The following is a 16,248-nucleotide window of genomic DNA, read 5'->3' as shown; positions in this document are numbered from 1 at the left end:
CCCCACCCATCAATGTGAAATTGTGCACACTGGCAGATGTTGCCACCTTCATCCAAAAGTTTACAAAAGATGTAGATGCAAATGGCATATGCACTGTGACTTTATAAATAAATAGGAACAGTGCTGGGGATTATCTGTGTTGAGAGATAATACAGTACTTGAATCATAATATATGTATGATTATACAGTATATAATATATATCATAATATATTCAATTCGTACATATACGTATAATCAGTAGAATGGCCTTGGTACAGATTATGTTTCCACAGTCCGCATACTTGCCTAAGCATTTGTTCCAAAGGTACTGTATGCCAAAGAATCTATCCTGGCCTGAAGCCGGGACATGACAGCTTGCTGAACTTCACTGTCATTTGCGAATTCCCTTCCACCCAGGTGCTTCTTCAATGGTCCAATGGAAATCACTTGGCGCCTGGTCAGGGCTGTAGGTGGATGGTTCAGTGCCTCCCAATGGTAGCGCCGCAACAACTCACGTGTGTGGTTGGCTAAGTGCGGCCTAGCGTTTTCGTGCAGCAACATGAAGTTTGTTCACAGCAAGCCAGGTAGTTTTTTCAAAGAATTGCCTTCTGCAACCGGCTCAATGTGTCACAATAGCAGACAGCATTGACAGTATCTCCCATGGGGCGGGATACATGATGCATTCTGATTTGTTTGCGATGCATCCCACCACTCAACGCATGCATGCCGACGTTAATTACACTGGTATGCATGTATAAAACGCCTTATAAGAGCTGTTTATGACCCAGAAATCCCTCTGGCATCATACTGCACATGTGCACAATGCGTGCGTCGTGGGGAGTGCTGGGAAGGACATTAGATTGGAATAGAGAACATTACACATGTGAGAGGTCTTCTTGCCTTACTTATTGAACCAAGACCAGCAGCACTCAGAGCCCTTTACAGAGGAAATGAATCGCACCTCAGGTGGTAAATACAATCAGGTGCATAAATATTGGGACATTGGCAGAATTCTCATATTTTGGCCTCTATTCACCACCACAATGGCTTTGAAATTAAACAAACAAGATGTGCTTTAACTGCAGACTTTCAGATTTAATTTGAGGGTAATTACATCCAAATCAGGTGAACAGTGTAGGAATTACAACGGTTTCTATATGTGCCTCCCTATATGTGCACCTGACTGTATATTCCAACGTTTTGATTCTTTATTCAAACCTTCCTCAGGGATACATTAAAACAAGTTTACCTTATATACTTTCACACCCCCCCCCACCATCCATCCCCCAGTGCAGACACATATCCATTGGAGGCATCCCAATCCCGACTGGGCAGTTGCCTAGAAACCAAGGACCCAAATCACAAGTGAAAACAAAACCCTCCACCAGTCACATATATTATTTTCGTATAGAGGCTTCACTTGCTCTTTAACTTCTCTTGGGCTCCACAAGACTAGATGAATCCATTATTGTTCTTGGATAAATAGAAAATAATGGATTATGATTTGGAACATACTGCGGGCTGTTCTTGTGAAATTTCTTCTGTTGGATGCTCTGTCGCTTTATATGCAGTTCATTTGAAAATTCTCCAAATGTATGTCATTATCTGAAAGAGCAAATGCTGCTTGTTTATCTTGCACTTAATCTGTCTAAGAATAGCACATTATTTCTTGCTAAATTAACTACTTTTTTTTTCATTCACATCAGCCTAGTATTTAAAACATGTCCATAGTTGTTAAAACAGCAATACATAAAAGTGTTGCTAGGTTCAAATCAGAGGCGTAGCTAAAACAGACCCTTTTCTTCAGAGCCAAGACATCATTTACTTAAGCTATTTTTAACGTGGCACTGGGTTCATAATATCACATTCATTTATACAACAGTGCTACAGAATATGTTTTGTTTCCCTGCTGTCAAATACACTATCTGATGCCATAGTCGTATTGAAAGTATTCTAAAGTCGTTCCTGCTAAAATCACTCATTCATTGTGCATCTGCGATTTGATTGGCTGCCTGTTACTGTATGGCAGTGGTAATTAGCTGGTTCAGAACAGTGTGAGTTTCTAAAAATAACATAGCTGCCAAAATAACCTAATCGAGAAAAAATACAGCAAATGATTGCAGACACAACAGTGTTAGAGACACAAAACAGCTTGTGACATGGATTGCATTGAAAGTATCTAAATTAATAAATTAGTGGTATCAAATTTTCTCAAGACTCGTTTGACTGAAAAGAAAAGGGTAGATACCTGTTTAATAAGGATGTAGGACCCTTAATATAGGTATTGTACAAAAAAGTGACATTTTTAAAGAGTATTTCAGATTCATGCATAAGGTAAAATGATAGAATTTTATTTTTATACATTTTACATGTATTTTATATACATTTATATTACTTATATCCAGAGCCGGCCCTAGGCATAGACAAACTAAGCAAATGCCTAGGGCATTTGGAATGCCTAGGGGCATCCAAGCCTGCCTAGGGCTGGTGGAGGTTTGGTGCAGGCACAGCTGGGGCACCTGCTGCCGGCTGGGCAGAGACTCTGGCAGCTGCTACTGCCGCTGCATAGTGTCCATGATTGGAGCGCAGCTGACAGTTCTGATCGGACCTGGCAGCAGCAGAACAGTCGGCATCAATTTGCGGGGGCGGAGCACCTGGGCAGTGGCTAGGGGTTAGCACCGGGCCGGCTCTGAGGCGTCACGCAATGAATGAGCTTCTGCGCATGGGCAGAGGCTCATTCAGAAGCAGAACTATAAGTAAATGGTCACAGGAGGGCTGCTGCACCATGGGCCTTTGCGGAGCTCGGAGTAGTGAGTCACACCTCACTGCTCTGGGTTCCACCTCCAGCAATCATCACTCACAGCTGTGGCCTGCCAGCCTGAGATTTGAAAAGCACGTCCGCCGCCCGAGCCTTGCTGTACCTTGAGTCGGATGGCTCTGCAGTCTGCGCTCAAGTAAAGTAAGTTTGAAACTTGGAGAGGGCCGGAGTGCTGTGGTGCTCACTGCTAGGAGAGGGGGCTCTGCTGGGATAGGGGTGGTGGGTGAGGGTGGGTGCTGATACCGTGCTGTGCTGCCCACACCCCTTTTCAGGATCCCATGAGGAAGGGGGCGCCACCCAAAATCTTGCCTAGGGCACTAATTTGGCTAGGGCCAGCTCTGCTTATATCTATTTCTAGTGGCTCTTTTGATCTGTCTTTCTCTTAGTCTCTCTCATACACATTGTGGGTATGTCGTAATTATGTCGATATTCAAATTACAAAAGTGAACATGTTGACATTCACAATGTTGACATGAACATAATGTTGACATGTTCATTATGTCAACATTGTGAATGTCGACAGTACAGGGTTAGGTGCATTTATGGTTAGGATGCCATTAGGACTAGGCCTCTAACACTAGCAAAATGTTATATCGCCTGTCAACATGCATAATGTCAACATTGTGCATGTCACATGTCGACATAACATCCATATCAACATTCAGACCATGTTGACATTGTGTTGACATAACATACCCCACATTGTGACATATTCTCTTCTCCCAGCTCTACACATCACAGTTGTACCCAACTCCAGTACACTAATGCTGCCCATCCACTAGGCAATTAAACCTAGCGATGGAGCGATAATGATGGTCGTTATCGCTCCATTGCTTGATAATCGCCCGCAAATCGGGCAGTAAAAGGTTAAAAACGACCAGCGATGCGTGCGCCCCCTGGTCGTTTTTAATATCAATCATCGCCCAAACATGACGGTCAACATGACGACCGCCGTCAGGTTGCCATGTTCGGGGATGATTGATCTGCATACACTGAACGTCTGAACGTTCAGTGTATGCACTTCACCCCGCGGGAGACGACGGCGTCGTAATCGTGCCATCGTCCTCGCATCGTGTAATGGATGGGCAGCTATACCAAACCTCAGTCTTTATATAAGTTCTTTCCTAAGATCATTACTCAGTCTGGCCCAATTCAAGAATACTTCCTAGGGTAGTCTTTAGTCTTTTTGCTGGTCTTCCCTCCTACCTTCTTGCCTTTTACCTGAAACATTGGAAGGATCCAGCCATTTTAGATGGTTGAGTTCTCTTATGTGTAAAAGTGTTTTACTAAAATTCCTCATGTCATAGGTTCCTGTAATTAATCGTCAATAGTTAAACAACATATGCTGTACATTCAGATTGATTGCTACAATAGGCAAATATTATGGCAACCTCTAACAGTATATACAGTATATATAAAACTCATGTGCAAGATAACTATCTTCAGAACTGGTTTTGATTAAGTTTTTCAGCTATAGGGCCCAATGATGAGAAATGTCTTACAGTAGGTAAGACCGGTTGCATAGAATGCTATGTGTTCGATGATTTTTGGTTGTTGCCTGGATGCAGCTGATAACTGAGGCGGAGTACAAGGCATTTCTCATCATTAGGCTCTCAGAGAATCATGTCATTGCACCCCCCGGTCCACCCATTTCATTATAAGGTGGGATATGGGAGAGTGACCTATCCTTCTAATTTGTTAGTCTCCACACAAATTTGTGAATTCCCCAGACACTTCGGGAGACTAGTCAAGTAGTTGAACAGGGTCAGTGTCTGTGCTAATGACAAATGGTAAAAATTATCCAAAAATAGAAAGACAGATCCTGGAACATGGTAGATAGGAGCAGTTTACAGAGAAGCAGTGTAAAACTGACCACATTGACTTTTAAATGGGAACAAAAGCTAGGTGACTAGTGGATTGGAAGGAACAGTGGGCCTGATTCAGAGACGGATACTCTGAAAGAGCGCTCGCTCTGAATCAAGGCGTTTTTTTTTTTTTTTTTTGGAGCGGTCCCCTGGCCGCTCGCATAGCTGTGAGTAACCACCCACAGCTATAGCGAGCGGCCAGGTTGATGGTCACGATGGTCAGGTTGTGGCCACGAGACCCTTGTGGTAGGGTCTCGTGGCCGCAAGCCCCAGAGAGCTTTCGGGAACGCCTCCATTTGGCTGGCCACCCCCCCTGCCCGCCCACCAAACGGGGCGAGCTGTCACTCACCATCGACAGCTCGCCCCCTTTGGTGCGAAACCCGGAGCGACGGAGCACCCGTCGCTAGCTGGGTCTCGCGCATGAGCACGACGGAGCCTGCTCCATCGTGCGCATGCCCAGTGGGCAAACATCGACCCGGTTGCGAGCGCTCAGCGCTTGCGACCGGGTCTGAATCAGGCCCAGTGCTCGATCATAACAATAGCTATTCCACCGCCTTGTGTATTCCCAGCCCTAGGGGTATGGCCGAACTGAAGGCCTCTCTAGGAGAGCTTAACAGGGAATGTAATGTCACCATGACTATTACCTGTACAGGTGACTAAAGTTTGACATTAGTTTAACATTTGCAACTATACAAGGAAATCATCTACTGTTGATTACAGGTATTCTGACGATGACTATATGTAAAAGTCATTAAAACTTAAAAAGAAGCATGAATGCATTAGCAAGAACTTTCCAAGTAGATTTTTTATTCTAGTTGTATAATAATCAAAATGCTGTTTTTACTGAACATCACTCCTAAACTGGACACCAGTTCATTTAGAATATAATTATCTTAGTCTTAAGCAATTCGATGGTTAGATTTGTTCTGCATATTCCAAGAAAAATACCTTAATCATAGTTATTTTGGAATTGTATTCTATTATATATAACAAATGTTTCCATTTTGTTTTTGTAATGACCCTGTAGCCATGTAAACCATTTATCCATTGACCCAGAACACAACTGCTCTACACAGAAAACAAAGGCATTGAGGAGCCTAATTATTAAGGTGATTTTTTTAATAATTCTTTATTTAGAAAGCTCACAAAAACAAATATGGAAGACGTAAACAGAATAAGAATTACAAATGAGCTATTTTTTAAATAAAGTTATTGGCAATAAACCAAACCATATAAGGGGATTGGTAGAAGGGGAGTGGGGGGAAAGGCGTAGGTGGGAGGAGGTGGGAAACACGACTATAAAGAGAAATAAGGTATCGTTAAGAATACCACATATTGGACAGAAAGCATTAGAAAAAGAAAGTGACGCTTGAAGAAGAAGTATTCAGCTAGTTAGAGGAGTTTGCCACTTAGAGGTCAGAGCAGAGGGAGCAGAGCCATCCAATGCGCATGAGTCATATATGGGTAGCAAGTATGGAGATCAAAGGTGGAGCGGTGCTATAAGAGCCATGGAGCCCACACTTGAGAGAACATATGACCTCTATCATGAAGATAGTAGGTGATATTTTCCATCTCCGCTATATGTCTGATTTGCAACTTTAGGGCAGAGAGGGATGGTGGAAGAGGGTTCTTCCAGTTGCGAGCAATCAACCTCCTGGCAGCAACTAAAATATGGGATAACAATTTAACAGAGCGCTTATTAAAATCAGGAGGGGGAAACTTAAAAGGAAGGTCCATGGGTCCTTCGCAATCAGGTTCTCAAATATATTATTCAGAAGAGTATGGACCAAGGTCCAAAAGGGTTCGAGGATTGGGCAGGTCCACCAGATATGGGCTAGGGTACCCCAAATGCCACAGTTTCTTATTAAGGTGATTTTGTGGTCAACCTTCCGAAACAGCCATCTTTGGGATATTGCCGCAATATTTAAGTATCAGGACCATTTACAATAGCAAAATCAGCCCCCTTAGAGTCTATGGGCACTTTACCATGCTCGACTTTAGCCTATACACTAATTGTTTGCATCTTTTTTATGGATCCCTCTTCTGCAGCCTTAATTTGCACATGCGCAGCCCATTGGCCTTGCATGCTCTGTTGGATTCGATAGTGTAAGCTAACACTTTACTATTTACTCTTCACCTGGACAGGCTTTTATCAGGGCAACTGTCCTGGCGAGAGAAGTTTGACAAATAGCACACATACATTTCTTAAATCTGCAATACGTGTTGGTATGAAATTGTGTTTAACAGGGGATTTTTGCCATTGCTGATAAATCGGCCCCTGATCCTCATTCACAAACCACACGCTATGCACACTGCAAAACACCTTGTTATTGTACCAATGCCCCTGGATATTTTGCTCAAGGCACATGAAAGTGCTCTACTGCTCCACGCTCTCTCCACGCTCCAAGTGTTCCTAGGATAGGAAAATGATTCTTCAGAAGCGCTCTAAAGTGACCAGTGGCACTGCTTGCACGCCCCTAGTTACAGCTCTGCCCCCCCCCCCTCCTCCTCCTCTTTCGGTAGGTTTCTGACTGAATTTCTTCCCCGTTTCTGGTCACTCTCCAGAGGGTCCTCCTGCTTGGGTTAGTAGTTCACCTAAACCACTTGTTTACTTTGTTTGATGGCTTCTGGGTTATTATTACTTTTTCTCTGAATGTTATACATGTCATTTTTTTTTTATTTTAATACGCTAGCTTTTATTTGTGCCTCCTCCATTTACTTCCTTCCTTAGTTTATTAAAAAAATTGAATAGTCAAAGTGTTGTTACTTTGTAATCATACAGTATGGTGCATGTTTCCATTGCAGGTGGTTGATTGCACTTTGTACTTTTTTTTGTTGTTGTTGTTGTTGCTCCTTTGAACTACATTTTATGCAGCTAATCTTCATCATCTCGAAGTACTAAACTTTTTGGATCAGCTCTCTTCAATTGATACATTGTTGCTAGTTAAAGTCTTCACCCGAAGCATTAATTTTGTAGACAGTTTTTACTGAACCGTTTCCGTCTCTCCTCACAGTTAATCTCCTCTGATCAGCAATGTCAATCACTACACTTTTATCGCAATTCAAAAAGTATATATTTCTTTGTCAGGACAAGATTTTCCTCATGTGTAATGTAGATTTTGTAGACCAAATACAGTTTATACTTTTGTTGGCAGGTTACACCCCTCACTGACTGAAACACGTGCACACCATAAACTAAAAGGATTGTACAGAACAATTCATACCTATAATGATCTTGTTTTGTAGACCAAAGTCCAGTACATGTGCTTTTATTTATAAGTGATTGCAAATCAGATATTTCGGGAATGTGTAAAATTAATTGGGGAGATAGGGTGTATTAATATTATGTGTTGGGGTCTATTAATGTTATGTGGAAGCTGATATGTGTGGATGTGTAGTACTATTATGTTTGATCTTTGGTTCATCACAAAGGTTTGTGAGTATGCAAAAGGGACATGCTGGGTACACACTGTGGTGACAGATTGGTCAGCAGATTGATCAGTTGTTAGATTGGACGGTTGGCATATACACTCGGTTGCTATATACACTTGCCAACTGGCCGCTCGATCTGTCTGTGCTGATATCATAACTAGAAGGGAAGTTAAATTGCCTGCCCAGTTGAGATGTCAGTGTTGGCGGTCCCTGCAGCCAGTGGCCAATATATCTTTCACATATATGAGCTGTACTGCAGGGCTGACCTGATTCATCAGTGAATGACGTCATTCACCGAGATATCGGGTGTACACTCCCGCTAATGCACTCGCGATATATTTCTGATCAATATTAGTTTTCACCTGCTTTTGTAGAAATTAAGGGATAACAAATAGAGCCCAAAGTGTTAATTAGATGGTACAGAAGCCCAAGCCTTCTTGCTAACATATTCTCAGTGGTCCCAGTTCCTGCTGGAGACACAGCAATTGGGAATCTCTTCCACATTTTGGGGGGGTATTCAATTAGGCTGCGAAAAACTGTTATCGGCGATAATTTATCGCAGATGACGTCATTTTAACCTGTTTCAATTATCCCCGTATTCAATTTCAAAGACTTTTTGCAGGTGCGAAAAGTGTTTGTTAAAAAACGATAAGTTTTCACCATGTAATACATGGCGAAAAAAAGTGCAGAATTGGGGTTTAGGGGTGTAGAATAAAATAAAATAGCCTGCAGCCTTTTTAATATCCCCTAAAAGTAATCTGTGTAAAAAAAATTTTTATAAAAATCCTCTGGACACCCCAAAAAATGTACTTTAATTTTGGGGGCAAAAAATAAAAAATATTGGGGAACAAAGTTTTAAACTAGCAAAATTGATTCACGGGAGGTTCCCAAGTAGCGGCAGGTGTTTTCTAGAATGCGGCAGGTGCATTTTTGAAGAATTTTAAAAAATAACTTTAGGGACTTAAAAATATGCTTGCACCCATTTTCATGTACCCCAAATTTGATGGGACTAGTTATTTTTATTTTATTTTTTTTAAAAGCCTAAGTGCTATTCTTCACCACTTCTACCAAAGCCGCATTTATGCACCTGCCGCAGCTATTTAAAAACCTCGACTACCTTCAGCAGGCCAAATAGTGGGGGTGCCAGGATGATTTCCCAGGACTTTTCTATACTTACCTTTCCGCCGGGTCCCATTTTCGACGGATCCTAATTGAACGCAGGGATAAGCGGGCACATGCCTGATACTTTATCCCTGCAAAAAATGGCAATGAGGGCGAAAAATCCAACCCTGGACTTTTCGACACCTATTTGAACATGGCCCGTGGGAATGTCCAAAAATGTGCCATATGTGGAAATTGATCTTCATATCCAGAGCGATTATAGCAGGGCAGTGTTTGTAATGAAATATAAATGTACAAAAGAAATTCAGGGGCTGCATACAAAACTTTCCCAAAACTAACGATCTGTCCACCACTGCTGTAGAATATTACATGCCAGTATTATAAAATATCCCACCAGAATACAATCAATAATGTATAAATATTTAACAATATATAATTTTTTTAAATACCATTGTTGTGATACTAGGTTTACATATTAGATGCAGATAAAATGTTACAGAAGATTTAAAATTGTAACACATTGTTCTTTTATATATACTCAACTGTTTTTGAAATTATCCCTTTCAATTTGGGCCTCATTCTGTGTCGCACAAATGGTGAGTTTCTGCATAAAGCACATTCGCAGAATGTCCTTCCTATTCTGAGTAGGACGCATCAATGACATCGCACATAACCACCCTGTCTTGTGGGATTGTCGTGGACATGTATACTCTGTGTGATTCTGAGTTGTGTGTACATAAAGGGAAGCCTGTTTTTATGTATTACTGGCACCTAGGATGGCGACAATTGCAGTGACCGGTGTAAAACCAATGGGCGTTACGGGTTTCCCACTTCCACAAGCACAAACTCGCCTTAGTAAAAGGTAGTAAATCTAGCTTCCGCGGCCGCCCCAAAATGTTTTTCCTTTATTACATTAACTGTTAATAAAAGATGGATCAATTAATTTACTAAATATGCAGCTATAAAAATGTAGAAGGGATTGAAAAAGCAGATTCACTCCCACTACAGCCGGGAGCCTTTCTGTCCCTTTCTAAGACCTGCGAATAAGCAGGTATCAAATATTATGTCTTCAATAGCTGTTGTGCTTTTGCCATCCATACAAAGACACATGAGGGAGATGCACTAAGCCTAGGCGAGTGATAAAGTGGAGAGTGATAAAGTACCAACCAATCAGCTCCTAACTGGCATTTTTCAAACACAGCCTGTAAACTGACAGGAGCTGATTGGTTGGTACTTTATCTCTCTCCATTTTATCACTTTCCAAGGCTTAGTACATCTAGTGCCTTACAAAACTAGAGAATTCATGCTTAGTTTGCAACCATATTATAAGAGGGAAACATCAGTCTGGTACACGTGCCTTTATAGAGGATTACAGAACAATGGTATCTGGACTTGAGCTGCACAAAACACAATATTTCAGATGCTTTTTTAAATAGCATGCAAAGACTTGAATGACTGATTTACTTTCAACCACAGATTATTACATTTTAATTATTATTGCCTACCTGGTAAAACATAATGGCCTTATATAGAAAAACACTCGCCGTGTTAATTAAAAAACAGTGCACAGCATAAAAAGAGTATTCATTATAGCAAAGATAAGAATAAGCACAATAGCAACCTGTCATAAATGAGGCTTTATATATAGTTTTAGATCTATTTGTGACTTGTTACTGTACATCCAACTTTTTATTGCTAAAAGCTAGTTACAGTACTTGTTAACAGACTAATGTATGTCTGTCAAAAATGAAAAGAGTATGCACAAAGTATTACATGAGGTGTCAACGAAGCACGGTTATAGACAAAAATGGACTAAAGTATATTTATTCTGTTAGTGAATTACAGTATGTATTTTCTGAGCTGACCATATTTCCCATATTATAATATGGAAACTCCACCTCTATTACCATGATGGAAATGTAGCTAGAGTTTCTCATGGCCATGAGATGTGTAGTCACATTTTGGATTTTCATTTGTGCATTATGGAACACTACAAAATAGGCTAAACATTATCAATTTATCTATTTTTCTTTAAACTTGAAATGTAAAGAGTATTAAAAGTGGTAACTTTAACAGAGCATATGATTAAGAAAATCACAAAATATATATCTAGTAAAAGGTACATATGCCTTTCAAAGGGCAAAACACAGTATGCCAACATAGATATACTTTATTTGGTGGGATGGGTGACCATCAGTTAATAGCAATCGTATTACACATATATATCACACTATTACTAAGGGACCTATTCATCATTGGGGCCCCCGATAATTACGCCAGGAGGTGCAGCAGTAGAGAATAAATTAACAGAGCAATTCAGTATTGCTCCAGTGCGGGAACATCTGCTTTGAAAAGCAGCTCTCCCCATGATCTCTAACACTGCTTCCAAAATAACAGTGTTAGGCTGGGTACACACCTGAATGATATCGGCCCGATTTGGCTAAATCGGAACGACACATCGGGCATATCGTGCAGTGTGTATGCCCAATTCCCGTGGTCGCATGCAATATCGTGTGATTGGCCGTGCTGCACAGTCAATCACATGATACCGCATGTGAGGCTGTACATATTAATGAAGAATGGAACAATGATTGTTCTATCGTTCATTAAATCTTTTAAGTGTGTACCGGCAATCATGCGATGTCCAGGGTGAAGGCAAATCTCCCTGAACATCGGCACGATTGCTGGTCGTTTAGGTGTGTTCCCATCTTTACTTATCCCAACCGAGCCGGCCTTCTGTGCGTGCGTGACCAGAGCATGTGCACGGCCACAGGGTAGGAATGGGAAGGCGCCGTAGGGATCCGCTCGAAACCATCTTCACAACCCAAAACGTTAGGAAGGAGCGGGGCTCCGGAATCAATGCCATCTGAAGGTCATTGGTTCCAGCAAGCAAATTGAAAAATGGGGCCACCTAGTATTCTAGAAACTCTGAAAAATAATGACTGGGTATTTCCACATGTGTAATAGGCCAATTAGTGATGATGAAAAGGCCCTAAATGATAGAAATAAAGAGTTAAACATTGAGGAAGAAAAATAGGAAGCTGGGTGAGATGATAGAAACCACACAGTCGGGTTGCCAGGCAGATATACGACGCCCAGCAGAATACTGGTTTGGGGAGATCTTTTGGTATTCATTTTAGTAGTGGTAACCAGGAAGCCAGTGGAATAGGAATGTGTAGTGTTTTATGAGCTTAAAGACTCTTATTCATAATACACCCATGTGTGTACATGTTCACTTAACGTGGATAGCATCTCCAATGGCTGCTCGGCCATTAGAACATAATGGAGAAATCTTGAAAATTTAGTGGGCTTTGGGGCATACAGGTATTTATCACAATCCGCATCTCAGATGTGGATGGGATGTGATAAATTTGCTAAATCCACAATGCGATATTTGAATACATCACAAGGATGTATCAAATATCGAATGCATGGACAGAGCTGCAACAATGCTCTGTCCATGCGAATCCACTCCCTGCACTTCTTAGGGTGTTTTTCGCAAAAATTACAGAGACTCTGCCTGCACATGCGCCGCCGGCTCTCCCTCCCTGCTGCCCCCTCCTTCGCACCCCGCTTAGCTTACACTTACCCCCGTCCAGATGATCGGTGAGCTCCTCGGTGATCCAGTTATCTGTTGACTGTGCATGACCCCGGTTCCCTGTTCCCTTAAGTAAATGGAGGATGCCACCAGGACTTCACAGCATCTCAGTTTATAAGATGACTGGGGCACAACAATCAGATGACTGGGTCAACGAGGAGCTCACTGGGTAAGTGTGTCTTTTTGGGTTTTTATTTTTTTGACTGTGATTAGGCCGTGGCCTGTCTGCAGGCAGAGAGGGCTGAGCTAGAGTAGCTGAACCCGAAAAAGGGTGGGTGTTGCACCCTGCTTAACTCCATCTCCATATAGCGTTATTATCGCAGGGTTCCCTCCCTGTATTTTTTTACAATTTCTTTTAGTAAATGTAAGACAAAGCACATCTTCCATTACAAGTATGGAAAATGCAAACTGCTCAATAAAAGAATGTAAATTTCAGGGCTTGGAGCAGTTTTTTATGAAACATGCTGCAAATGCCCTTTGATACATTTAAGTGAAGCTAAAGTAATGTGAAAAGGGTGTGAAAAAACAGATGGCGAGTTTATTAGAGATGATTGGTGGGAACCGATGGTGACACTTTATTAGAGATGATCGGTAGGAACCGATAATGATACTTTATTATAGATGATCGGTAGGAACCGATGATGACACTTGGTAGGAACTGATGGTGATACTTTATTAGAGATGATCGGTAGGAACCAATGATGACACTTGGTAGGAACCGATGGTGATACTTTATCAGAGATGATCGGTAGGAACCAATGGCGATACTTTATTAGAGTTGATCGGTAGGAACCAATGATGACACTTGGTAGGAACCGATGGTGATACTTTATCAGAGATGATCGGTAGGAACCAATGGCGATACTTTATTAGAGTTGATCGGTAGGAACCGGTGATAAAACTTTATTAAAGATGGTCGGTAGGAACCGATGATGATTTGAGAGATAATTTTTAATGATAATTTCCAGACTCCAGCAGATGATAACTGAGAAATAATTCCCAATAGCGAATCCAGACTGCGGCAGATGATGAAGGAGTATTGATAGAAGATGAAGACAATCGCATAGGACGGACTGAGTTGTTCAGAAACAGCAATAGAGGGAACCCAGCACTAGAGCTGTTACTTTAGCGACGTTGTACTGGCAACAGAGGCCAGTCAGTGAAAGGAATTTATAGGACTGGATCCTGGATGATTGGTCAGTGCAGTCAGCAGTTCAGCAGGCCGTGCACTGAGTGGAAGCTTAGGACCTGTTTCAGACCAGGACGCTAAGATGCATTCGCCGCAGCTGGCCGATGGTCGCATCCTGCACATGCGTATGTAGTGCGCGAACCAGATGCAACCACTCGGGAAGCATTCGCTCGTTGCACATAGGCTGCCCAGCAGAGTGAGTGACAGGAGAAGCCGTTTGTGGGTGGTGACAGGGGCAGTCCACTAGAAACGGGGGAGTGGAAGTGCAAACGCAGGCGTGCCTGTGTGTCTCAGCACCGCTTCAGAGACGTGCATAATTAAAAGGAAGCGTCATTGTACACATCACCTGTCTGTTTTTTACACTCAAGTGATCGCAGTGCTTGAGGTAGGGTATAGTCTACCTCAAACGCTGCGTTCGCTTCCGATGCTACCTGATGTATCAATGCTTGCATACTTCCTGGAGATGACGTGCGCAAGTGGGCGTCTTAAGACAGACTGGTGGGCGTCTGCATACGCAAAGTGATCGCACGCCAAGACATAGTGGGCGTGCCAATGCCTTGCCGTGCGATCGCCTGCCTTGCTTGATGTGCGCTGGATTTGCATACGCTGGGTGCAAAAGAACGCATCTAGCAAGCGGGTCTGAATGAGCTCCCTAGCGTCATGTGACAGAGTCCAAGAAGGCCGCACCCATGTCTCCGTTCTATATGTCAACAACCTGGAGAACCCTGCCTGTAGTAGAAGGCCGCGGAGTGCCAAGTGTATATCCTGACACCGTCCATGCATGGCATGCAACTCGGAGCACCCTCTGTGCCAACCTAGATAGGCACCGGAGAGGTAAGAAGGAGACTTCAGTACCGCGGATCGTGACAAAGAGATTAACATAGTATCCCAGTCTCCAGGTTAAGCATAAAGTATGAATGGTCTGTACGAGGGTCTTCATGAAATATATTTTACTGACAGCGGGATTGTAAATTACATTTTCATTTTGAATCTCCGTCTGCATAGGTGTGCTGGCATATGCCAGAAATATGCTCTCTCTAGACCACAGTGTCTCTCTCCAGTCCCCAGTATCTCTTCCAGTCCCCACAGTGTCTGTCTCCAGTCCCCATAGTGTCTCTTTCCAGGCCCCAATGTCTGCTTACCTTATTCTGGCAGTCCGCCACGGCTCCTCTGCTCTGGTTCTGCAGTGCAGCACTGTGTGACGCTGGACCGCAATGAAGAAAAAAAACGTTATTGCAAAAGCAGCAGTCTGTGGGGCTCTGGGACAGCCTGAAACCTAGGGCCCTGTATAGCTGTGCTGCGAGACTCCCCCCTATCGCCGGGCCTATTACCACCTACAAATACTTACACTAGTCAAGTAGAGAATTAAGTAGGGAAGTCATCCTCCCATTTTTGCAAATTTTGTTTGAATTTTTTTTTTCCATTTGATATCTGTCACTCTGGTACAAAGTGTTCTTATTCCTTTGTGGGAGTTTTTATGAAAATGTTTTTGCCTATTTTGATTACGAAATTGCAAAAAATTGAACGCTTTTAAAATGTATTTATTCTTAAAGCCAGCAAAAGCCTGGAAAGTACTTTCTCAGAATTAATAATTGTTAGGCATTTTGGAATAAAGATAGTGGAAGTCTGCCTGGTACTTAGCTTTTCCCAAGAATTGCTTGATTATTTAAAACATGCATGTTACTAATACCAAGAATAAAAAATGTCACAGGAATAGATTAATCCTATTCCTCCGTTATATGGACAGCTTGACATGGTTTTCAATAATGTAGGATAACTTGGTCTACTTCCTGGAATCTAAATAAAACACAAAGAAACACTTTCTGTTTAAGCGATAGGAAGACAAGCGTTCACATGGCAACCTAGCATGACATTGCTAAATAGATCATAATTTAAATGGCTAAATGGCAGGTTAATAGCATGAACTAAAACATAAAAAATAAACGTAAAATTCTAATTATATTTTGCTTTTATTAAGACTATGGAGATGTGCATTTAAAAGCTTTTTTTTTAATCTCTATACAACAGATGACCTGATATTTATACTGATTGTAGACTGCATAATCTTTACCATTAATGGGAAAAAGGAATAATAAAGCAAAGAAGTACATTATTACCTTTCTGAGTAGTGTGCTTATACAACAGTCCTTTTCTTCTCTACTTTACTATGAAAAAAATGCGACTGGTAAGAGGCAAGTAGTAATAAGTACATAGGTGCCTATTCATCAAAACATAATTATCACT

General features: G+C 41.9%; 1 protein-coding gene across 2 annotated transcripts in view; it reads left to right on the top strand.

Moving 5' to 3' along the window:
* The window catches only part of LOC148521372 (uncharacterized), an 85,194-nt gene that overhangs the window by 55,580 nt on the left and 13,366 nt on the right, over positions 1–16,248 (top strand). The gene's annotated exons all lie outside the window — the stretch shown is intronic.

This window comes from Taudactylus pleione, unplaced genomic scaffold (assembly GCF_031769625.1).
Source record: "Taudactylus pleione unplaced genomic scaffold, aTauple2 ptg000169l, whole genome shotgun sequence".
In the NCBI taxonomy this organism is placed as follows: domain Eukaryota; kingdom Metazoa; phylum Chordata; class Amphibia; order Anura; family Myobatrachidae; genus Taudactylus; species Taudactylus pleione.
Note: the sequence above shows the minus strand (reverse complement) of the source record. Positions and strands in the feature narration are given on the sequence as shown.